Source organism: Notolepis coatsorum (genome assembly GCF_963971535.1).
Source record: "Notolepis coatsorum genome assembly, chromosome: 9".
NCBI classification, from domain to species: Eukaryota; Metazoa; Chordata; class Actinopteri; order Aulopiformes; family Paralepididae; genus Notolepis; species Notolepis coatsorum.
Window position 1 is genome coordinate 126,834,914 of NC_140173.1, and position 27,229 is coordinate 126,862,142.

Sequence of the window (27,229 nt, forward strand, 5' to 3'; positions counted from 1 at the left end):
ATGAAGATGACTAAATATGATAAAACGAAAAAGGAGCACTTGACACATGACTAAGACTAAAACTAAAATGAAAATAGCTGCCAAAATTAACACTGGTTATAGGATAACCTTCATTCTTTATCCTTTGCACCATTATAGGTAGGGGTTAGTTAGATCTGATAAAAAAAAATTGGGGGGTTAGTTAGTTACACTGGTTACATACAGTTCTTTATCCTTAATAATAATTTAAATAATTTAGGACCTGCTCAGAGGTCATCAATCGGCACACATGCAATGCATGCATGCAATTCGTATCTGCGATTAACCCATCCCGTCGTCCTTCCCCCCAAGGGCAGCCGGGAGCAGACAGGCGTCAACGTGAGCCGCGCCAGGGGACCAATCCAAGTGCTCCTGTCCGTCTTCGTCAAGGACGCCACAGCGTTAGCGATCTATTGTTGTGCATGTTTTTCCATTCCAGTGCATGTTTTATCTTATTGGGGGGGGGAAACCCTTGCGAGCACGGGGAGAACATGCAAACTTCACACAGAAAGGCCTGGGAGATACCCCACCTGGGTAACTGGCATCATGGAAACCTCCAAGCGGGAATCGAACCCTGGACCTTCTTGCTGTGAGGCAACAGTGTTAACCACTACACCACCGTGCCGCCTTTGCACCACACCGGTAGGGGTTAGTTAGTGGTTACATATAGTTCTACATCTTGAGCACCACATACAGTAGGTTGGGGTTAGTTAGTGGTTACATACAGTTCTATATCTTGAGCACCACATACAGTAAGTTGGGGTTAGTTAGTGGTTACATACATACAGTTCTATATCTTGAGCACCACATACAGTAGGTTGGGGTTAGTTAGTGGTTAGTGGTTACATACAGTTCTTTATCTTGAGCACCACATAGGTTAGGGTTAGTTAGTGGTTAGTGGTCACTGGCCAATGGCCATACAGTGTAATGAAAAGATTTTCAGAGCCGACTTTAACACTTGTTATTTAATTCCAATAAATAGTCCTTATTGTTATTTTCCTGCAGTGATTGATATTTATGCCTATGTTTAAAAAAAATTATAAAAAAGAGGAAGAAGAAAGGGGAACAAAAAGAAAGGGCCTTTATCCTGGGAGATCTTCTGCAAGTCTTTGTTTTAGCTCATTAAATGTGATGCCCAATGCTTCAGTGGTTCAGCAGCCTAACGGGCGCTCTGCACAATAATGCCTCCATTATGCATTTTTCCTGGCTGACTTAAACGAATAGGCATTATTACAAAATTGCGCATTATCCCAAGTCAGCAGATAGTATTGCTGCAGTCCTATTCCATTCAGAGTACAGAGGAGAGGAGAGCGAGACAGAGAGGAGAGGAGAGGTGGAGAGAGGGGGAGGGGGGGCCTGGCAGTTCACAAAATAGCGATGTAAAGCAGGAGAGAGGAATCAAAAGAAATATATCCGCTGGAGGCTGGCAGAGGGAGGAAATGGAGGTACTGTGGAGAGATGGATAGGGGCAGAAATGGAGATGGACAGACAGACGGAGAGAGAGAGGGAGAGAGATGGGAGGGGGGGATGGAGAGGGGCAGAAAGAGGAGAGCTGTAATTGGCAACGGCCAGTGTAGTTTAGGGGTGGAGATGGGGGGGAGGGAAAGAGAGAGGCAGGCCAGGGCAGAGGGGAAAGTGTAAATCACTGGTCTGAGTGACAGCTTTACGTGGCCCTCAGTGCCTCAACTATCCATTTAATGAGAGGAGAGAGAAACCCTAACCGCCTTCTTCTTCTCCGCGCTCGTTTCTTTTTCTGCCATCTTGCACTTTCGTGGATGTAAATCAAGGAATTTTAAGTATTCACTTTAGCATAGTTGATAGCCGCTGCACAATTGTAATTCCCAGCGATGTTGAACCGTTTACTGCGCGCAATATATACTGTAAGGTAACGTTGTTGGTGCAAGGGAAGTGGGTCAGCGCTGCTGCATCTGCAGAGAATTAAGATCTTTCCAGCAGCCAGCGGTTCCTGCTACTATAGGAGCCGCGCTTCCTACAAGTAGTTGTTACTATTGATTGATTGAAAACCGTATTAACAGATTGCAGAATGGGTACAATACAGTACGGCTCAATACAAACAATTGTTATGGGGATGCAGACCAGAAAAAGACTCGTCTTGTTTACATCAGGGTCCCCCATTTTCAATTCATCAAGACATTTATGACATACATGTTGACATACTACATGACATACGCGAGCAGCCACGGGAGGGCCGCGAGATGATTTTTTTCTTTTTTTTGTCAGGCCATTGAACTTAGAAGCAGGCCAGGACAGTGTTTCTAGTTGTATTCTAAAATTCTATTATATTGTATTCTAAAATGTGACTATTATGGTTTTATATTAACTTAAACAAAAACGAAAAATCTACTTATTTCAACGAACATTTCAAACTAAATAACAGATTATGCACATAAAACGCTGAAAACAACCGAAGCAACAATAGTATTTTAATGAGGCTATTATTATTATCATTATTATTTTTGAACAAGTTAGCCCTCTCATAAATAGCACATATAAATGAATAACTAACTTGAACTAACTTAATAGGATTGAAGTGATATTTGGCTTAAAAAATCGGTCACCTGGCAAAAAGAAAAAAAGCCTGACGATGTGCATTGGGCCGCGGCTCTCTGACGCCTTATTTTCTGGGTCCCGGCCTGAAAAGTTTGGGAACCCCTGCACTAGACTGGTCTCGCCCTCTGCTGGCGCGTGTGTGCACTACACTCAAAACTCTGTTTCACTGTTATAGAAACTGAAGCGCATCTGTGATTTTGACGGTGACGGACGGTATTGATTTTCAATACTGTCAGGATTTCTAAATACCCTGGTATACCGTCATACCGCCCAAGCCTACCGCATACCTGGCATGGCTAAATACATAATTGATGATGTTTCTCTCCTCCTTCTTTCCATCTAATGCACCAAACAAAAAATATCTCTTCCAATCTGTATATTTGATTATTCCCCAGCTCGCCCTCATGCCCTCTTTCAGCTCTGCATGGAAGCCCTGCAGGCCTTCACACTCAATGAACATGTGCATAAAACTTTCATCTTTTAATTTGCACACATCGCATGTTCTACTTATCTGTGTATCTATATGATGTATAAAACGTTCATCTTTTAATTTGCACACATCGCATGTTCTACTTATCTGTGTATCTATATGATGTAACACTGTTGTTGTATAGACCCTATTCTGTCTTACCATAAAATCATTATGATCACATTCGATATTATTAAACTTTATATTCACATTTTCCCATATTGATCCTCCCACCAACCCCGGAAACACTTTCTCCCACACCTGTTCCGATGCTGGCACCCTTCTTTCTCTTGTTACAAAAAAATCGATAAATATCTTTACTCCTCACACTTTCCAAACCCTTCTGCTCATCCCCCTTTCCTACCTTAAATTCTGGAAGACTACAGCTCCTATTCTGCACACACTCTCTCTCTCTCCATTCCTTCGGCAAGCCAGTTAAAATATTTTTCAAAATTTGACACGACAGTTGCAAAACAATATTCATCGTCCACCTCGATTACATTGTCATAAATGGCCTGCACCGGGAGGAAACCTGGCACATACTCATATACAAAATCCTTTATCTGTGTCATCCCTGCTCTCAGGAAGATTTTATTATACAATACATTGTTATTGTGGCATATCCTGGGGTTCAGGAATACTGGCTGATTTAAAACCATATCCAGTCCCACACAATCATATACAATGTTGGGCAGGTACTCGGCCCATGCCTGTAGTACCTCTCTATACATCTCCGGTATATTTTCCGTCATTAAAGGCCCATAAATAAGCTATTGTCACCACACCTACCTACCTTCTCTAGGCTCTCTTTAAAAAAACACTTCCATCCGTATTTGGTCTCATCGTAAATATATTTCTGTACACATTTCAATCTTACAGTTTTCTTCCTTACCTTTATGTCAATTAAATTCAAACCACCCTTATTACACTTACCTAGTAAGACTTTGTGGGTGATTTTTGGTGACTTCCCCCACCACAGAAAGTCTGCCACAACCCTATTAATCTCATGTTCTATTGCCTCTGGCATATCCAAGGCACCTAACACATATGTCAGTTTAGACATCAATAAGCTATTTATCACCACAATCTTACCCTTCAATTTTAGTGTGCGTTGCTTCCAAAATTGGAGCACCTGTTTAATCTTATTAATTATACCTACCCACGTTAAATCCATCTCCTCTTTCTCCTCTATCCCTATCCACACACCCAATATATTTATGTGCCCCTCTGCTTTTTTCAGCGGAACCACACAATCACTAATTTTTACTTTACCTACACACCAGTGGCGGCCGGTGCGAACTACACTTGGGTGGTCGCAATAATCTGACCAAGCTGGCCAAGCAAATAGTACTGACTCATAACGTTACCAACATTAAGTCGAGTTAATTGATTCATACTACATTAGTACATGTATGATCATCAAATCAATAATGAACACATATATATATAGGCCTATGCCTATCTTGTCATTTTAAACAAGTTACCATTCATTCATTCAGCCATTATGCAATACCCACAGCGAAATTAACACGCTGTGTTGAGAGAGCGAGAGAGAGAGAGAGAGAGAGACAGAGAGAGAGAGAGAGAGAGAGAGAGAGAGAGAGAGAGAGCGAGAGAGAGAGAGACAGACCGCATTAACTCATTAACTCACTGTAGTTAGTTGAAACGTGGTCCGGAGGGCTTGATAAAGTGTATAATGTCCACTGTCCCACAGTGCCAGACAGTCCAGACTGTTGTTGTCGATGTATATATCCACTGTCCACTCCAGAGTTACTGCACAACACAACAGCGTTGAGTAACTAACTAACTAACTTCCTAACCAGAAACTGGAGTCGGCCAATCAGAGAGAGCGTCTCCGAGAAATGCTGCTACGAAAAAATACTGGCGTCGGCCAATCAGAGAGCGTCTCAGAGAAATGCGGCTACGGAAAATACTGGCGCTGCTTGCTTAGACGATAATAGTTCGCTTTAAAACGCGCCCGGCTTCCATCATAATACATCATATTTCAACGCACAGCGCGTTACGCACTGATTGGCTGCGACGGATACAGCGATGAAACCAGTGCACGGCGTGCACGCCCACTGTAAGCGCTATTGCGTCTAGCCCGAGAGAAATGCGGCTACGGCGAGCCCGAGAGAAATGCGGCTACGGAACGTATTCTCTTTTTTTTTTATCCACTTTTTCTCCCATTTTCTATATTTTCTCCCATCCCAATTTCGTATCATCCAATTCAACCCTCCCCTGTCACGGACGCTGTTTCTTGCCTCCCACAAGCCGGCTGCAATGTGGACTAAGTCATACATAGCACAAGTCCCCTCCGGTACTTGAGGTAACAGCAGTCGCATCTTTTCACCTGCGCAGCTCGATCTCTCAGTGGCGAGGAGTAACGCGTGGGAGGCTCACGCTGCCCCCGACACTTCCTGATTCTACTGCGCAGGCGCACCAACCGACCTGTAGGAGTCGCTGTCCACAATGCCCGATCCCCACCCATCAGTTTCCCACCCCCTAATACGGCCAATGTGTATTAGTACGGACGACCAGCTAAACTGAAAGCAAATGTGGAGCGCTGGGCTCGAACTGACGAGCCCAGCGTCTCGAGCATTTCGTGGCGAGCGCCTTGCCCACTATGCCACGTAGCCGCCCCACGGAACGTATTCTCTATAAGACAGTCACTTCCTGTTCCATGAAAACAATTATTTATATTTGATATATTAACATTATATTGTGCATTGGAAACACAAACATACTGAAAATGAGTAAATATTATTCATTTTAAACATGTTTATATTATTTATAGGGCTATACAAAAATATATATATATTTCTTCTTCTCTCTGTTAACCAGGGAGGGCGGCGCTCTAGCGCCCCCATTGACCAGCCGCCACTGCTACACACAATAACTCAGTCTTATCAACATTAATTTTGGCTCCAGATGCCTTACCATATACCTCTAAGCACTTCATAATTCTATTTATGCTCTCCATGTCTCTCACCGTAAAGGTAGTGTCATCCGCATATTGGTGGATCAAACTCTGCTCCTTATTACTTTTTATGTATGTGGCCATAGGCTCTGCAGAAATCGCATAGAGCAAAGCTGAAAGAGGACACCCCTGCCTAACAGACCGCTCCACCCTAAACACATCTGTAATACACCCGTTACATTTCACACAGCTTTTTGCATCTTTATACAAAACAGGTATCCACCTGTTAATGAGTACCCGACTACAGAGACACTAAAACTACAGAATGCCCTTCATTATATTCCACAATCACTCCACATTGTGTTAAAAGCTTTGTTTGTCGGTAAAGAGACAGAGCATAAAATTGCTAGTATTGGCCACGCAATCATACAGGCAGTCCGACCACGAGCTGTCCTTGCCCCTTTGCAAATTGGCCTAGCAGTGCAAATGCACCACTTAAACCGGTCTCGGTTCATTGTAGATATGCTGAATAAGATGGGATTCTGCTCTTCCTATTCTGAACTGCAGATGTTTGAAATGAATGCTGCAAATTGTACTGCACCAAACATGCTTGGTAAGGATATTGATGTGTTGAACACGACTGTCTTATTTGCTGCAGACAATGTAGATCATAATATTCTAACAATTGATGGGAAAGGGACATTTCATGGGATGGGCATGATAGCTGCCTTGACACCAGGACAGAAGACAGACCAAAGGATTCCGAGGTTAATTACTGAACTGAATCTTGTGCAGAGGTCAAAAGTTGTGATAATAGATTATCACTTTGCCAAACACTTTTGCAGAGACACCACATTTAAAGAACTTCCAAGACTCGCAGAATGTAACAAGATGGTTGATCTGCTTTGGGAGTTATCGTTCAATTTCAAACAGCCTGCACCTGATTGGCAGGGGATGATGCACATTATTCATAAGGGAGATGAACATCCAGGGCAGTCTTCAGTGAGATACTTACCAATGATAGACATATACTCCGGAGACAAAACATGCATTCTGTCAACACTGGAGTTCATTTGTGGTCTGGCATCCAAACACCACCTTGCCCCAGTAGTTACATTTGACCAACCCCTATATTGGAAAGCAGCAGAGATAATCCTAGATTAGACACATTTATGAATTTGCTAGGAGCAATTGGTACACTGATGGACGGTACAGGACTTAAGGACATTCTAGGGGTAGTCTAATGGGAGAACTCAGTAGCCCATATGATGACAGGCAAATCAGTTCAGAGAGCATTCCGTGGTCATCTTCTGGTTGACAAATGTCTTAACCGCATGATAATATCAGAAATGGTAGATGATAGTCATGAATTTGCAGCAATGGTTGAACAGTCTGAAGCAATGTATACCTCAATAGTTAAGGGTGAAATGCCATTGGAAACAGTGTTCACATCAGAGACCCTCATTACAATAAATGAAGAGCTGGGAAAAAGGAAGATGGAACTGTGTGCTAGATCCAAAACTAGTCAGTTGTGGCTAAATTACCAACACATGTTAGAAGTTGCTAGGTCACTGATAACAGCAGATCGCACAGGTTCCTGGCTTTTGCACCTACGCGCTGTTTCTGAATGCATGCCGATATTCGCTGCGGCTGGGCATTACAATTACTTGAAATCGGCACACTTTTATGTCCAAGAGATGAGTCAGCTTCACATCAACCACCCAGATGTCTTCAGACAATTTGAAAAGGGTTTTCATGTTATCCGTCGCAGCAGCCAATCATGGGCAGGCCTCAGCTCAGATCTTGTAATCAAAACAACATTGATGAGGTCATTGAAGACTACAGGAGGGATGACACATGGAAGTGGAATGACCGACAATCAGAGATCCCTTTGGACAATGTCAAAGGGCATAACATCAGAATATAACACCGCAATGCAGGAGTTCTCAAACCAGACATACACAACATCAGAACAGCACAAGGATTCAACAGAGGCAAGGATTAAAAGGGATGCTGCTGACCTGGAGAAGATCACTTCAAAACTTGCTATATGTTCACCTTTCTCTCCAGACTCTTCTTTAAGGAATGTTGTTACAGGTGTTGTCGCTGAGGATGGAGTGAACGTGCATGATTATGACTCTGTTGGACGCAACATCATGCACAAAATGATCAGACAGCCGGCATTCACATTTTCATTTAGTAGAAAGGATAAAGCCATAACCCTTGGACAAAAATCGTCTATCAAGGTTGCTCCTGATCGAATCATTGATTCTGCACTTCTTTTTCAACGTTTCCTTATTGTCTCCCAAACTGGAGAGCTGTCATTGGAGGAGGTTATGCGTTACGAACTCAGTCCTTTCCCTCCTGCCCTCTTTGAAGCCGGAAACGTCTTCCGCAAAGCTGATAAACCACAACTAGCGCACGCGATCTGTGATCATGCAAGTGATGCAATCCTAGATTCTGTACCAGAAACGGAGCATTATGTTCTTGATGGTGGTTCACTCCTTCACCGAATACAATGGAAGCACGGACAAAGCTATGGTAAAATTGCACAGTCATATGCAGACTTCACCATCCAACATTATGGCTCAGCTACAACCATTGTGTTTGATGGCTATGAGGATGGGCCATCCATTAAAGACAACACACATCAAAGAAGAGGAAACAATATTCATCCCATTGTCAACTTCACTGCTGATACAGAGTTCTCAGGTAAGAAGGAGGAGTTCCTGTCAAGAGATCTGAATAAACAGAAACTGATCCACATGATAAGTGATGAACTGAAAGAACGGGATTGCACTGTGGTCAATTCACTTGGAGATGCTGATGTAGACATAGTAAGGGCCGCAGTGGGATCATCTCTTCTTCACACCACGACGCTGATTGGAGAAGATACTGATCTCCTCGTCTTACTTCTTTACTATGCACAGAGAGATAGCAAGGGCCTTTATTTCAGATCAGACAAGTCGAAAGCTGATGGCAGTTTTAAAGTGTACGCCATAAACCATTTGAAAGAAGTACTCGGACAGGATGTGTGTTCTCAGTTGCTGTTCATCCATGCTGTGACTGGCTGTGACACAACTTCCCGGATCTTCGGAGTTGGCAAAAAGACAGCATTCCAAAAACTTGTAAAAGGGGATCCTGTCCTTCAGGCTTGTGCCAATGCATTCACTGTACCAAACCAGACAACAGATGTGATCGATGACCTTGGGTGCCAAGCAATGGCTGTCTTTTTTGGTGGAAAGTGCACAGATTCGCTTGCAAAAATGAGATATAACATTTTCAGCAAGAAGGTTGTCTCAGCTTCATCAACGGTAACGCCTGAACGTCTACCACCAACTGAATCTGCTACCAAATTCCACTGTCGTAGAGCATACTACCAGGTCATGGTCTGGATGGGAACAGATGATGGTATAGATGCTCTAGACTGGGGCTGGAAACTGCAGGACAATAGATTTGTCCCACTCATGTCAACAATGAATGCTGCTCCAGACAGTCTCTTGAAGGTCATTCATTGTAACTGTACCACTGCCTGCAAGACACTTCGCTGCTCATGCAGAAAATATGGACTACCTTGTACTACTGTCTGTGGACCATGTCAACTTCATGAATGTGACAATCCACATAACAAGTTTCTCCCAGAGGATCCTGAAGATGATGATGAGTAGGCCTAAAGACCACAATAAGTGGGTCATTTATTTTGTGTTCAACACCAAAGCCAGCTTTCTAGGTTGAATATAATAACCTATTTTAATTTTAGCCAAAATAAGCTACAGGCAGCCATTTTGATGATGCAAATGATGCATTCCTAGCAGATATATTTAGCTAGATATTTTGCTCGTTATTAATGTATAGAGGTGCCAGAATCAGTTTATAAATCCTTTAGAAATGTTTTCCCATTTGAGATACAGGCATTCTAAGCTCCCAGTCGTCATTTTGGACACCATTTTGAAAATTAAGCCTCTTCGGAAGGTGTATTTCCCTAAAACTTTAGTATGTTCCTAAGTATGTCTAGGGGTACTTGGGGTACCAGAATCAAATGACAAAATCATTTATATAATTTTTATATTGACATATATATAGCCATTTTAAGCTTGGCCAGCCGCAATTTTGGATGCCATCTTGAAAATGAAGCCTTTCTGGAAGGTGTATTTTCCTAGATTTTTAGTATGTTAGTGAGCATGCCCAGAGGTACCAGAATCAGTTGGGAAATCCTTTGCACCATTTTCTTAATTTGAGATATAGCCATTTTAATCGCCCCGGCGCCATCTGGGACGCCATCTTGGAAATGACGGCTTTCGGAGGGGTCGATTTTGGTCGACTTTTAGTATGTTATTTAGCACGCCCAATACTACCAGAATCCATTGAAAAACCTTTTGTATCAATTTTTTTGGGGTTAAACCATATATTGACTCGCCTAGTACCCAGTTGACCATCCTCTCCCCAAAACCAAAAATCTCCATGATCAGGAAAAAATGCTCAACCCGGTCAAAAGCCTTGTTAAAGTCAACACTGAGTACTGCACAATCATCATTATTATAATTTACATAATTTACTACATCCTTAATCGTTCTTACAGTTTCTGTGATGTCCCTACCCGGAACACTGTAGGCCTGGGTTGGCGCCACTATGCTCCCAATTACTTTCTTGACCCTGTTGGCCAGAATTTTGGTAAGCACATTATAATCGGAATTCAACAAACTTATGGGCCTATATCCTTCTAACTTTGTTTTACACCCTTTGTTTTTAAATAAAATTGTCAAGACACCAGTGGTCATTGCTTCATTACACTCACCATTCCTCTCTATTTCTCTGTACACTTTCAACAAAATAGGTGCTAGCAGACCAACAAAAGCCCTGTAAAATTCTCCTGACAAACCATCAAGCCCAGGACTTTTGTTAGTCTGCAAGCCCTGAATCGCTTCTCTCACTTCTTTTTCAGTGATTTCACCATCACACATCACTCTATCCCCCTCATCTAATCTCATTTTCACAGTTTCCAGTACATTGTTTACACATTCACTTCACTCTTATAAAAAAAATTATAAAAAGATTCCACTGTATCCAATATTCAAACTGTCATTCACTTTTTCCTTTTTTTCCGTTTCTAGCTCTCTTATGTATGTCCTTCTCAGTTTACTTTTTTCTAGGCCTAGAAAAAATGAGGTGCTCCTTTCTCCTTCAAGGGCATATTTCGCCTTGCTCCTCATTATTGCTCCCATGCACTTTCTCCTTTCATTCTCTGCCCACTTTGCCTCTAGCTCTGTATACTTCTCTGCACTGGGTTCTGGATTTTCTTAAAATTGTTCCTCTTCTTCCGCTAGCAACTCTTTTAATTCCAATTCTTCTCTTTTGTTTTTATAATTTCTGGCCTTTGTTATACTTATCTTTTTTACATTGATTTTTACTTGTTCCCACCACATACCCACATTTTCATTAAACATTGGGTTTTCCATTTCAGCTTTAACATACCCATATATATTTTTTTGATATTTTTCCTCACCCAGTACACTTGTATTTAAACACCACACACCCCCACCTCTCCCTTGTATTTCTATTCCTAAATCAAAACACACTTACTTCTGTTCTATATTGTTAATGTAATTCCGTATTTCCCGTTTAACCAGACATACTGTAGATCAATCCAGCTTTGCCTTAAGTAGCCCGCCACCACTTGTTTCCTTGTAAACCCTCTTTTCCCAGAGTTCTCCTCTCTCCACATATCCACTAGATCCACACTAGACATTATTTCTGTTTGTGTATTTCTAGCTGTGTCACACTTAAAATCTTGCTCGTAGTATCTAACCTACTTCACAAAGTGTTAAAGTCACAGACAAACAAACAATTCCCCTGCACCTTTAGCCCTTCAAAGAAAAACTTCCTGATTTTCTCCACATTGGGCGCATACAGGTATATTCCCTAATCTAAACAACACACCCTGATGTTCAAATTCTAATATAATCACCCTCCCTTCTGTGTCCTCATATACTACCTATATATTTTCCACTACATCTTTTTTTAAATAATACTGCTACACCACATCAATCAATCAATCAGATTTATTTATATAGCACATTTAACATGACACGTGTCAACCAAAGTGCTGTACAGAGGGTAGATACACATAGATGTATATTGACAACAATCACACTCCGTTTTATGGGAGGGCACACAGGCAAATACATAGGAAAACAGGGCATGAGTCAGTGAACGGGAAAGGCTAGTAGGTAGAAGTGGGTTTTGAGCCTAGATTTGAAGGCATCTATCGAGGGGGCAAGCCTAATGGAGGTGGGGATGCTGTTCCACAATTGAGGGGCTGCGACAGCAAAGGCAGGGCCCCCCCGGAGCTTGAGGTTAGACATCCGGACTGTCAGGTGCCTCTGATCGGCTGACCTGAGCGACCTGGTGTTGGAATAGGGGGATAGGAGGTCTGAGATGTAGAAGGGGGGGTGACCATTAAGGACTTTAAAAACAAATAGGAGAACCTTAAAATCTATCCTGTAGCGTACTGGAAGCCAATGAAGGGAGGCAAGGACAGGGGTGATGTGGTCTCTCTTGCGGGTTCTCGTCAACAGTCTGGCAGCGGCGTTTTGTACCAGTTGTAAGCGGGACAGGGAAGACTGGTTAATGCCTATAAGAGGGAGTTGCAGTAGTCTAATCTAGATGAAATGAAGGTGTGGATGACTCTCTGAAGGTCTGCAGGGGAGAGAAAGGCTTTGAGTTTGGCAATGGTGCGTAGTTGGAAAAAACATGCCTTTACCACTGAGTTCACTTGTCTGTCGAATTTAAATTGTGGGTCAAAAATGACACCTAGGTTCTTGACATAAGGCTTGACCAGGGAGGACAGGTTGCCAAGGCTGTTGGTAAGGGTGGTGACAGCGTCTGGGGGACCGAAGAGGATTATTTCGCATTTGTTTTGATTTAGTTGTAGAATGTTTTGTGCCATCCAACATTTAACGTCATCCAGGCAGGACATGAGACTGTTAAGTAGAGACTGGTTGTTAGGTTTCAGGGAAACGTAAAGCTGTGTGTTGTCAGCATAACAGTGAAAAGAGATGTTGTGCTTCTGAATGATTGGACCAAGGGGTAGCATGTAAAGAGAGAACAGGTTCGGGGCCAAGGATGGACCCTTGCAGGACCCCACAGGAGAGGGAGGTTGAGGGGGAGGAGCAGTTGGCAATGTTGACAGCAAAGCTTCTATTTGTGAGATAGGAGGAGAACCATGCTAGTGCAGTGCCACTGACACCAACCCCATGTTGGAGACGATCTAATAGAATGGTGTGATCAACAGTGTCGAAAGCTGCGCTGAGGTCAAGCAGCATTAAAACAGCAGTCACGGTTGTCAGCGGCGAGGAGTAGGTCATTTGACACTTTAAGGAGGGCTGACTGAAATGTCTCCAGGATGCTGTTCTGGTGCAGGTAGGGAGACAATTGGCACAGAACAACCTTTTCGAGTATTTTTGACAGAAAAGGAAGCTTGGAAATGGGCCTGTAATTACTGTGCTGGGTGGGGTCAAGGTTTGGTTTTTTCAATAGGGGCTGGACTACTGCATGTTTAAAGCAGGATGGAACAGTACCAGGGAGCTGTTAATAATGGAGAGGATGCTGGGACCGGTTGTGTGAAAAACCTGTTTCAGGAGAGCAGTGGGAACAGTGTTAAGGGGGCAGGTCGCAGGTTTCATAGAGGAAACTATCTCTGTGAGGGTGAGTAGACTGATGGGCTGAAAGCAGGTCAGTGTGGATGAGCAGACCAGAGGGACAGCTAAGTTACGTGTGGGGGGTGAGATGTTCCTTCTGATATCCTCAACTTTGGTGGTGAAAAAATTTGAGAATTCCTCACACTTAGTTGGGGACACATCCAGGCAGGTACTGGGGGGGGGCTAATGAGAGAGTTGATGGTAGTGAACAGGGTCCTGGGGTTGTGGGAGTTGTTGATGAGGTCAGAAAAATATGTGATTCTCGCCGCTTTAACCGCTAGCTGGTAGTTAATGCGACTGTCCCTAAGCATTTCAAGTGAGACTTGAAGTTTGTCACGTTTCCACTTCCGCTCTGCCTTCCTATACTCTTTTCTCTGGGCTCTGGTGTTATCATTGAGTCAGGGCTGCCCTTTAGGCTTAGGTTTTTTCTGTCTAAGGGGGGCTACAGAGTCTAGAGTGGAGAGGAAGGTGGTGTTGAAAAGGGATGTAAGCTCTTCAGTGCTAAGATGGGAGGGAGAGGCTTCAATAGTGCAGGTGTTAGGGGCAGCTATGAAGGCAGTGGAGAACTTACTGGCAGTCGAGGGGTTAATGTTGCGAGAGAGACGTGCAGGGGGAGGGAATTTGGGTGTGGGGAGTGACAGAGATAAGGTAAACACAACAGCAAGATGATCAGATGAACATGCATTTGTTATGATTAAACTGGACACTGGAAAACCAGATGTTAACATGATCGCTCTGTACCATGATTTAAATATAATACATCAGTCCATTTTCTTTTCACATCACTCATTATATTTTCCATCCACCACGTCTCCTGCAACATCACTATATCCGTATTAAAAGTTGATATCACCTGCTCAATTTTAGTTTTGTTCCTCAGTCCGTTCACATTAAGCGATGTTACAGTGATGGCAGCACACATGACGAAAAATATATTGATTATCCTATATATCATACCTTATCATACCTTCTTAGTACACCTCCCCTTAGCACCTCTGTTCTCTCTTGATTTTCTTTTCAGTAGGTTGATAGGCTGGTGTCCATCTCCTTAGAGTCCTCTGATGTAGCCCGCACCTCTTCCCCAGTGCCTGACGCGTGTATCGCTTCCGCAACGGAATCTGATTGGCCGCGACCCCCACGTGACCCGCCCCCCTATCCACCGCTCTGCCGCTGCCGCGCGCAGCAGAGAGCGGCCGCGGACTCGCTCGCTTCCTCAATTTATACGCATGGAAGTATTGACTGAATGAATGAATGAATGAAAACTTTATTTAACAGATTGCAGAATGGGTACAATACAGTACGGCTCAATACACACAATTGTTAAGGGGATGCAGACCTGAGAAAGACGTTTGTCTTGTTTACATCTGGGTCCCCCGGCAGAGCGGTGGATAGGGGGGCGGGTCACGTGGGGGTCGCGGCCAATCAGAGGAACACGGAAACCAAATTCCGTTGCGGAAGCGATACACGCGTCCCTGACACCCCCTCTGAGTCTCCTATAGACTCCTCCCTCTTCTCCGCGCATGTAGACATTCTCTCTGCCGCGTCCCTTTCGCCGCGCGCTCTACCGCCTCCTCGCCCTCCAGCGCTGCCTCCTCGGGTCCGCGGCCCAGACCCAGTAGCTCTTGTTTCGCCTGTAGATGCTCCCGATCCCAGCTGTGTCTCCATGGACATCAGTGACCTCAGCAGTCCCGAATCAAAAACATCTATGTTTTTCATTTAGGCCTGCTGTGTTCTCTCTCTCTCTCTGTCGCGCTGTCAGCTCTCTCTCCTCGTCATCGGTTGCCGCCTCTTTGCTCTCCTGTACCCTCTGCCACGCACTCAGCTCTGCGCTCTCTCCTGTCGCCGGCTCCACTTGATCTCCCTCTGGGGTCTGCATGGTCTCCTCCTCTTCCTCATCCTCCTCCTCCGCTTCATCGTCTCCTTCGTCTTCTTCCTCTCCTTCTTCTTCATCATCTGCTTTTGCCTCGCCCTCATCCTCTCCACCTGCTTTCTCCGTCTCAGTGGCTTCTCCTCCGTCGTTTCCACCCTTCTTGGCAGCCCCACCGGTCTCACCTCTCGTACCCTGCTCCTCATTCCAGGGTGTGCATGTACACTGCGCATACTTAAACAACTATCTCACTATCAAACTCAAAGCTTCCGCGCGCTGTCAAACTCAAACCGACCTGTCAAAAAGAGGGCGTGTTCTAGGCGACAGTGTTAACCACTACACTACCGTGCCAGGTTCACTTGTGTGTGTTTTCGGGTTATATAGAGGTCATTGGGCTTCACTAACGTGGTTCACTGAGATCAAGGACTGACAAATAGACTTTGATCTCTTCCTAGAGACAAAAACAGCAACATTAGTTTGCAATGTGACCTAACGAATTAAGACGATGTAGGAAGGAGCGGGAGCTTCATTCTTTATCACCTCATCTGCTCACTTGTAGTCAAACCTGCGGAGAGTGTTCTCATGGGAGATGGAGAGGGATCTATTCAAGGCATCTCTCTCTCTCTCTCTCTCTCTCTCTCTCTCTCTCTCTCTCTCTCTCTCTGTCTCTCTGAGTCAGTGGTATCGCCCACATAAACATGGCCTCCTGGGTCGTCTGGCTCTCACACACTTTTCTTCACAAAAGGGAAGCAGGAAGAATGAAGGAGAGAAAAGAGGGTAACAAGAGAGGGGTGATCAAGAGAGATGTACTGCCGATGTGAGTGAGGGAACTCTCTCTCTGGAGAGAGCAGTGCTAAAAGAAACCCTTAGCGGATGTCAGGACTGTAAAGCGTTATAATGAAATCATTATCTGATCTGTTGTATGGATGTGACAGAGCTGTATCCCGAATACACTGTTTACAGTTTGGATTTTGGTTTTTATTTTGATTGATATTTAAATCATAATGATTAAAAGTAAACAATTCTGTTTCCCACATCCGATCATGCAGAAGGAGCTTTTTAAAATGTACCGATAGGAAAGCTAAATCCAAGATGAAATTTCACTTATAACTAATTGACTTATCCCAGACAAAAAAGAGAGATCCATACCAAAATGAGAATAAGGACATTTTCTCATGTTTCTCAAATTCATCTCAGGAGAAATAACACAACAATGTTGACATCAACTAACCATTGATGATCAGCCACCAGCTACTCAAGCATGATGTCTTGAGTGCAGGGAAATCCTTAGTCGACCAAGACTTTTTTAGTCGATTAGTTTCCTATATGCTTCTTTTCCAGGTTGAATGAGTTGTTTAATTTCTTGTGAATATAGTAGGGCTGGGCATCGATATAATATTTATATTTAATATTTGAATACTTGTTAAATTATAAAGAAATCGAATGGTTTATCCGAATATTGTTTTGTAAAAAAAAAAGAAAAAAAAAGATACTGTATATTTCCCCTCGTTTTTACCGGCACCTACACTGTGCACTATTGAGATGTGACCCTATTAACTATTACACCGCTGAACGGCATGCTCGGTACAGCTTGCTAGCTAGCCAGGTAGCATAACAGTCAACAGAAAATAAAGAGAGATTGGAGATGGTTTTGTACGTTTGCCATGTTGTTTCACTAAGTTCACACATTTCAGTGATGTAACGTTCAGAATTAATGCTTTACGTTCGCCCGCTCTGCTATTAAAAACGAAATCATACATTAACATGGAAGCACAGACATTTCACGCATCAACAATGTAACTTTTGGAATGAATGCTTTTGTTCCTGGAAATAACGTCCGCCTGCTGCGAAAATATCTAGATGTTAGCAGTGACAGCAGCCAGCTAGCTTGCTTGTTGGATTATCTCATGTTCGCAACACATTCCCTGCCACGCAATTTGAGCATCTTATACCACTCTCTGCCAGCACTGTAAGCATAGGCGGAGTTTGAACTTGACGCCAGGGGGTGCGAGTCATTAGGCTTGTTCAAGATGGGATAGGCGGACGCAGATCTGCGCAGGTTTTACTACGGCCTCGCCAAGCGCGTTGCATGACGGTTAGAATGTTGTCCGATTTGCTCTGAAATTCTGACTAGGCGAGGCGCGGAACTCCTGCGGGAGCGAGCCGCGCGCAGCATTCAGAGCGAGGCTCCACAGTACCTCTCAGCCGGCTGCTCCCGGCTGGGAAGCGACTTGCTACGGTCGCGCAAAGCGCCTATTGGCTCAGAAAAGTTGTCAGTCACCAGCCATGTGACAGCCAGGGAGTTATGAGACGTTTGATTGATTGAAAACTTTATTATGTTATGCGTTATCAACTTATCATCATATCATCATGATAAACTTCAAGCTGTCAGACACACACACACACACACACATACAGCAGTGTGTTGTGTGTGCGTGCGGCCAGGAGCGCGCAACAAGATGGTATACATTATGGTATATGAATAGTATATGGTGTGCTGTACATTTGAATCTGATCTAATTCTGCACACGGCCATCGCATTATAATGAGCTGGACAGGTGTGTAATGTGTGTGTGGTGACGTGAAAGCGTATCTGCCGCGCGAGACTAGGCGAGGGGCTCTCGTGAAATCGGCAGTGTCCGCCCTCTTAACTCCTCCCCCGGCTTTTACCTTTATTTTTTACAATGCCCTAATTTTTTATTTTATTTAGGTAGTACAGCAGCACACACACACACTCACACACACAGCACTACGGGGGATCATTTTTAACTGACTTGAAAAATGGAGGCTCTAATTATTATTATTCATAGAGACTCTCGAGCAATAATAATTATTACAGCCTCCATTTTTCGTGGACGAAAAATATACCAGACTATAGATATCAATTTTCCCGAAATAACGCTACCTGCCTCGACAAAATCCGTGCATTGGTTATCCAGATACATTAATTATCATCTCAGAATAAGTGGCTTAAGTACAAGCGTTACAATATCGCACGGGGCATTCTGCTGCTGCTGCTTGGTGCTTGGCCGCGCGTTAACCCTTTCACTGCCACACTACAGAAGGTTCGCCTTATAATGTGACATGATTACTACTATAAAATGAATGTATTGTAAAACAAAACATAATAGAATTCAGATTTGTTTCTCACAATTATTATAATTTTATTAAAATAAAAATAATATTGATTTTTTTTTTTTTTTTTTTTTAAAGGCAATTTCACCCCCGGCCACCAGGGGGTGCAATGCACCCCCTGCACCCCCATAAACTCCGCCCATGACTGTAAGCCTATGGAGATGTTCACCTTATTTGCAGGGCTATAACTTTTTAAATTGTATTGCTAAATTGACATTACTATGGCCCATTCAACATCGATTATCTATCGTTCAGGATGTAGGAACGTTTAACTTTTTCATTCATAGATTCATACGAAAATACCGCCTAGAATATAAATATGTTTTTATCGTTTTCTGCAGTAATTCCTAGAACGTGAGATATAGGCATAAACGCATATATAGATTATCAAATGCTGTTTGTTGGCGATACACGCTATATAAAAAATTTCAACTGTACATGATCCTAAAAGTTATGACTGATCATGCGCGGATGAACGGGGGGGGGGGGTCGTTTATAATTCCGTGATCGTCAGTAAATGCTTTATGTAGTATGGGTGATATATTGATCAGAGCAGTTTGCATGGATAATAATAAACAAACGAGCTGAAAATGACGTCAGCGTCAGCGATGAGACTGGAGAAAAAAGATCCCACTTATTTGACGCAATCTCCTAAATCCATTTCCGGCTTGTATAATCATAATAAACGGCAAAATCGTATCGATTATTGCGTTATGGCAGCGATCGCCACACACGGACGTGTGTATACAGTCCCGCAACAATATGCGAGTGCCAGACGCATTTCCCAGACGCACCGAGATCGACTCGTCCATTTCCGGTTTGGCAACTCGCCGATCATCCACCAGGCAGCAGTATTGAAGCGTTGCAGAGTTGTGCATGCTCCCACTGCATCAGACCAGGCTCTGTGAGGGAATTATGAATAACATGGCGAAAAAATTTAATATGATCTCAATAACGTCGTATGCCGTGGATTGGCAGAATTCGCATGAACTTGAAACATGTCGTAAGCCGTTTCCGGCGTGGGATGTGTTAAGAAAAAACTATATTATATGTTAACGGGGGGAGGGGGTTTGATTAGTATTCAAATAGTTCCCAGTGACTATCAAATTGAACATCCCTAGAATATAGCAATATGTGAGTTTTAGGTATTAGTGCTGCTCACTGAATTGTAACACTAGTTTGAGACCATTTGATAACCTGATGAGCCATTTAGCTCTCAACTAAGTCTCACTGAGGACTCAACTAAGTCTCACTGAGGACTCAACTAAGTCTCACTGAGGTCTCTTTGAGATCTTAAATACCGTTTGGCATTTTAAGAAACAACACCAAAAATAATGCTGATTTATTTTACACATAATCTCACACGCATCCAAAAACTCTAAACAGTTTTTCACATATTAATTGAGTTTTGACAGTGAAAGTAGATTAGTTTGAATATGGCCACCGTATGAATATGGACATTGAATCCTTGACTTGTGTTAATTACAGCTTCATGAAATGATGTAGATATATAATTTAAAAAGAAATAGCAATACTTTGGCTTATAGGGAGCTGGACGCATTGAGCTGTAATTAACACAACACAAGGATTTAACGTCCCCAATTACATCACTTGTGGCCCTATTCAAACTCATTTACTCTCAATAATTGTCAATAACTAACTTTAATCGTTTTCTGAGTTTTTGGATGTGTGAGATTATTTGCCCCTTTATTTTTACAAATAAATAAATATACATTGTATATATCTATTACAAGCTTATAATGTGTCCAGGTGTTACACATTTCTACTACTAGACCTTGTTACCTAATAATTAGTTAGACTAGAAGTCTTTATTTGTCATGCAGTTTAACACACACACGCGAGATGGGCGACCCATAGGAACACACACACACATGCACTGAGTCGCCGATGAAATGTCTCTCTGCACTTGACCCATCCCGTCGTCCTTCCCCCCATGGGCAGCCGGGAGCAGATAGGGCGTCAACGTGAGCCGCGCCCCGGGGACCAATCCAAGTGCTCCTGTCCGTCTTCGTCAAGGACGCCACAGCGTTAGCGATCTGTTGTGCATGTTTTTCCATTGGGTTTATCTTATCGGGGGGGAAACCCTTGCGAGCACGGGGAGAACATGCAAACTCCACACAGAAAGGCCTGGGAGATACCCCACCTGAGTACCTGGCATCATGGAAACCTGGTCCCCAAGCGGGAATCGAACCCTGGACCTTCTTGCTGTGAGGCGACAGTGTTAACCACTACACCACCTTGCGCTACATGTACATAATTATAGACAATGCTATAATGATGTTGATCACACTCACAGCTGCAGAATGAATTACTATGTAGCGAGGCTATTTAAAGTCTGATACATCCTCAACAATCCACACTCTGTTTTACGACTGTATACATATCTCTTTCTGTATCAGCCATTAATTGGCCTGTGAACGTAATGAGTGTGAGAGTCTCTGGCACTGGTCCAACTGTGAGAACACACACATACAGTAGTGTGACTGGCTGCTATCTGAATAGGTAACACTCCTAAAGTTCATCAGGGACATCGTGAAAACAAACTTCCCAGCCGCAAGGATCTCACACTTGAAGTGTGTGCGTGTGTGTGCGTGCGTGTGTGTGCGTGCGTGTGCGTGCGTGCGCGTGTGTGTGTGTGTGCGTGTGCGTGTGCATGTGTGAAAGTGTTTTCTTTGGGCCAGTAGACCGGTCCTCTCCCTGAATCATGTTCTCGGTTGCTATACAGAGAACTCTTCCTGTGGGCGCACACAGGAAATTGTTGCCTGGTTCTTGGCTGTTGAGCTGGACAATCCCTTTGGCTGTGTGTTTTTATGGTGTGTGGGTGGTGGGTGTGTGTGTGTATGTGTGCGTGTGCGTATGCATGCGTTATGTCTCCGTCTATAAGTGTCTGTGCACAGTTTTGTGCATCAATAACAGGTGTGGGTGTATTTTCAAGTTTTTTGGAAACAGAAACACACACACACAGGCATATACCCTGGTGCACAGGCATATTTTCCTAGCCTGTAGCTCAGTATATTTTATTTTAGCCTGATTCCCCTCATTGTTTAGTTACATAACAGGGCTTAAAGTTACAGTCCACCAGCGATGGCACTAGGGGCCTGAGGATAGACGGGCTTCCTATAGCACTCCTCTGGGTTAAGTGCTCCGTTGGAGGTTGTTGACTTTTCAACCTGCTAAATGGAGTAGATCTCCTCATCATGTGGATCATGTCACGTCTCTGGAGTGAAGTTATGGAATTACCATGTTGTGCGCTCTGTGTTTCTGAGACAAAGCGACAAGAAGACAACGACTATGTTCCCTATAGCTGGACACACACACACACACACACACACACACACACACACACACACACACACACACACACACACACACACACTAGGGCGTTTGAACCTTCGTTCGTTACATTGGCATTCGAATTCTAAATCAACATTTGAAATTTTAATTTTTAATAAAAAATTATTTTATTTATTTATATATAAAAAAAAGTTTTTATTAATTCTGTTTAAACCAATGGGGGTTTTCTTCACAGTTGCAGATAAAGATTAGGCTACACTAATATTATAGTATTAAAAGAAACTGATGAGTTATATTCATTAAAGAAAGTTGATTTAATTGATTTAGTTGGGCTAAACACACACACACACACACCACACACACACACACACACACACACACACACACACACACACACACACACACACACACACACACACACACACACACACACACACACACACACACACACACACACACACACACACACACACACACACACACACACACACACACACACACACACACACACAGGTCCAAGAGAAGCTACTACCAACCTCAAGCCATCCAGATCCTAAATCAGGACTCTTGTCTAGTATCTGTACACTACTCACCGACTGCATCATACATCCATGTTCATTTGCACACTCCTTCATTTGCACATCTGCTCATTTGCATTGCACTCCCTTAGTTCCTGCTTGGAATTCGGACTTCGACGGCCGTTCCGTTTCATAATTATTTCCTTGTAGGAGGTCAGATTTTTCCTAATTCCTACTTCAATGGAATGCACAATAAACATAGCAGGGTGAACACAGCTGCAGCTAATAACATCAACCCTCTGAGACCTACATACCCATGTTTGGGGGTACATCACGCATGAATACTGTTGGGCTGAGTCAGCTTTACAAGCATAACCAATGAATGCACTTCCAAGACCACGGTTTGCATAAATAGGCAAATGTATACTTTCTTTCAAAAAGTGTAAATAACATCTTTGTACTGTTTGGTTTTGACCCTAAAATATATTAAGCATGGCTGTAAAGGTGAGTCACTCTGATAACTTGAGGTGAAAGGTCACAGGGCTCCTTTTTAAAATGGCCATGTCAATTCATCACCTCAAAATGTTGCTTAAACACTTTCCGTGCCAGCCGTGCCAGTCCTAGATACCCCGTTGAGTGCCAACGCTCTATTCAATGACAGAGCGCTCACATTTGTGAGCACATTTGTGAGCGTGACCTGTTCTGTCTAAATGTTTAAATGTTGAGCGATTTGCAGTGTCAAATTTCCCACGGGATAATAAAAGTATTTCTATTCTATTCTATTCTATTGTGAACGCATAAACTATGGCTATGTGTCTAATACGACCGTCGCTTATCAATGACTTGTTTGCAGTCAACATTGTCGAAACGGATTGTTTTTTAATAGGTTCATTTCCGTTTTATACCATTTTGAAAAACGCTAGTTTTTTTAAAGTTTCAGAAACAAATAAAGATTCCACATGAATCGTGCTTTACTGGAATACACAAAACACGTTGTCATTTTTCTGCCTATTTATGAATCGTTTTCAAATAAACGCTAGATTATCGATAGTATATGTGTACTTATGCAAGCTATAGAAGCGGGCTGAAAAATCGATTATCTTATTTCCTGATCGCACACACACACACACACACACACACACACACACACACACACACACACACACACACAGGGCACGAAATTAACTTTTTGACTCACCGGCCAGTGGTGGGTAGATGGGAAAAATCTACCCGCCAAGCATATTTCTTACCAGCCAAAAAAAACGCATTTTTGTGTCACATATATATATATTAAAAAAGATCTGTAAATTTCAAGTAGATGGGGTATTATGTTGAAGAATACACTTAAATAAGAGGCCAGAGTAAAATGTTAAGCAAATTATTTTAATATATTCATTGATGATTGATTAATCAATACATGTCAATTCAATCTTAAGCTTAAATTGTAACCTACTGTTAAACATCGTCAGACTCCTCACTCTACCCTCTTTGCAGGATTTAACAGAACATAATAAAATGTGAAGGTTTTATAAACCTAACTTAAACCTCCTCAATCATGTCCTCATCAGAGTCCACAATCTCATTGATTTACTACCGATGACAAACGTGTTGTTTCTGTTTTTCTTTTTGACTTTGACTGTGAGAAAATAATAATCACACACAAAGGGATAATGGCTTATAGCAGACTTAATGATTTTAGAATATTTCAGATAATCAACTATCCAGTTAGTATTTATACTGTAATGTTTGGCTTTAAATCATATTGAACGTAGAGAGAGAGAGCGAGAGCGAGAGCGATGAATGAAAATGGGGGACCCTGATGTAAACAAGACGAAAGTCTTTCTCTGGTCTGCATCCCCTTAACAATTGTATGTATTGAGCTGTACTGTACTGTACCCATTCTGAAATCTGTTAATAAAGTTTTCAATCAATCAATCAATCAAGCGAGAGAGAGAGAGGAGATGCGCCCAGTATGGTTCTGCGGGGCTGCAGCTGGATACTATTGTTCTGCGGGGCTGCAGCTGGATACTATTGGGAGAGAGAGCCCCCGTCTGAGTCGCGTAGTTGATGATGTCACACACACTAGACTAGGATGTCAACACACGGAGCCTGGATGCCTGGATGCATGAAGTGATATAATTAAGAAACGAATAGCCAATAAATGTGAAGTTATCTTTGAACCCCTGTTGTCAAGCCTCGTTAATATAACCCCTTTCCTCACTAATGGAACTGGTTTTGTGGACTCACTGACGGTGCTTTGAGTGTTTCCAGGGTTAGCAGCTAACGCTAATTAGCTTAGCTTAGTCAGCTCATGGTCTATCTATAATGAAATGATAGGAAAAGCTCTGCGAAATGTTCTTTTGTTAGGTGGTCCCGCTCTCGCTGCCGCGGTGGGTTTTCTTTTTAGCGGTCGGCTTACTCTCATAGTTCCACATTATTTGTAACCCATTTAAAGTTATTAAGCTAACGTTAGCTCCCTACAGTGCAAGCAGGCGCCATGGGCAGTCAGGACAGAAGAGTAGTGGATGTGACATCGGTAAACAAGCCACATATTAGGCCTGTCGTAAGACCAAAACACACGGCAGTTTTAATAATTTTACATTACTATTTTGTGACCCGCCACATGGCGGACAGACCTATCAGTGGCACTCGCCAAACCTAAAATCTGGTCGCCAATGGCCAATTTCGGGCCCTGCACACACACATACACACATACGGGACACGTTGATATATCTGTGAAAATAGCTCTGATTTTCCCAAGACTGGTAAAATAGATTCCTTACCTCAGATCAGATGTTCTCCAAAAAGATTATTCCAATTCCTGATCGCCATTCCAAATATCGATTGCGTTTATTGATCCAACGCTGGGTGGTCGAAACACATATTCTCCGCTGTTCTGATGGTGGGCGATGACTGCAGTAGGCTCGGATTACATGCCTGACAAGTAAAATGTGGAATCCGGACTTTCTTTTCCCCATGCGTTTTCATTCAGTCCAATCCAAATGATGCATTACCATCCGGGAGACGATAGGGGGCGGTATTTTCCCAATTCGAGCTCAGAGAGAGTTCCAGTGGTAACGTGAGGCTAGATTGATGAAATATGAATGGAAATCGCTAATAAAAAAAATAATGATTAAACGACGAGATTTCCAGCTGAATCTTTATCATTTTCACAATTATGTCAGGTTGAGTCAGTTTCACATTGTGATGATCATGATGTATATATATGTATACAGTATATATAATGAATCATGGTATTGTAGGCCTACACAATTGTATTAATAAAAAGCAAAAAGTTAACATACAGAATGATTTCTGAAATATTTTACAATGTAACTTGTAACAATGTAAAATAAAAATGATATTCATACATCAGGCTCATTACCACGCAGTTCAATATGGTGAACATTGGATTATTCAATGTGATTTTCTGAATGCCATACAGGCCTTTATTATTTTTTCCTTAGTACAATATTGTGAATCATTAAACTAGCTGTATAATGTAGGCTATAGAAAGGCCGGTCCAGTGTCTAGTCATACAGCCCTCTGCCTTGGCAGCCCTGCTGCTCGGAGCCAGCAGAGATGAGCAGGTATAATAACCCCTATTATAAGCTTCTCCTATAGTCTATTCATAGTCGTGGAGGCCTGACTCCCCCCTGCTGCTGTACCTTCACTGCACCTCCCCGCTTCGCCTCCTGCTCAATTACTTACTTCCTTCGCCCACTCCCGCGTACGTCTTGTTGCTCCCGCTGATATATGGTACCTTTATGGACAGAAGACAAAGCAAGAGCCTGCACTGCAAATATAGCAAAGGCAATAACATGTTTGTTTGTTTTTTTTGTAGAAGGAGAGAGACTCTTGTTGCTGTTCTGTCTGTGCTGGACAGAAAGCGACACTTCAGAACGAGGGGGCGTGAATCGCCTGCTCCTTTCTAACGAGGACGTGTTGAATGGAGGAAAAACTGAACCATTGTGGACCGCATTCACATGGCGGACGTTTTGCTCAGGTTGGGATTCCTTTCCCGGGTCCTGAGCGTGACATAAGAGCCCGCCGTGTGAAGACGGCAAATGCTACGACTTTTGTTGGCGTCGTTTGTCGACTGTCTAGTGATGGATGGATGGATGGATGGATGGATGGATGGGTGGCTCTATGGATGGATGGAATGGATCATGGAGGGCAAGGTGAGATGGCACTGGCTTTATCAAGGCAGAAGCAATCAGAAATCCTGTGATTTAGTCGATGAGGAAAGTTGATTTTTGAAAGCGAGAGAGAGGGGTAGGAGGAGGAAGAGGACGCCATACAGGCCATGTTGTTGTTGGACCAAACACCAACTCTACCTTGTTTTTTACCTCACCCCTTCCTTCCCTCCCTCCCTCCCCCTCCCTCCCTCCCCCCCCCCCCCCTCTCTCTCTCTCTCTCTCTCTCTCTCTCTCTCTCTCTCTCTCTCTCTCTCTCTCTCTCTCTCTCTCTCTCTCTCTCTCTCTCTCTCTCTCTCTCTCTCTCTCTCTCTCTCTCTCTCTCTCTCTCTCTCTCTGTCAACCCCCCCTGTCTGCTGACTAACTGACCCACATTCTGCTCAGTGTGACTGCTGGCTGCCCTTAGGGTGTGTGTGTGTGTGTGTGTGCGTGCGTGTGGGTGCATGTGCATGCGTTTGCGTGCGTGCTTTGTTTGTATGTGTGCGTGAATGTGTGCGTCTCTGCTGGTAGACTACACTTCATG

At 43.2% G+C, this 27,229-nt stretch overlaps 1 protein-coding gene across 1 annotated transcript in view; it reads left to right on the forward strand.

The window, feature by feature from the left end:
- The window catches only part of ctbp2a (C-terminal binding protein 2a), a 249,785-nt gene that overhangs the window by 59,343 nt on the left and 163,213 nt on the right, over window positions 1-27,229 (forward strand). The gene's annotated exons all lie outside the window — the stretch shown is intronic.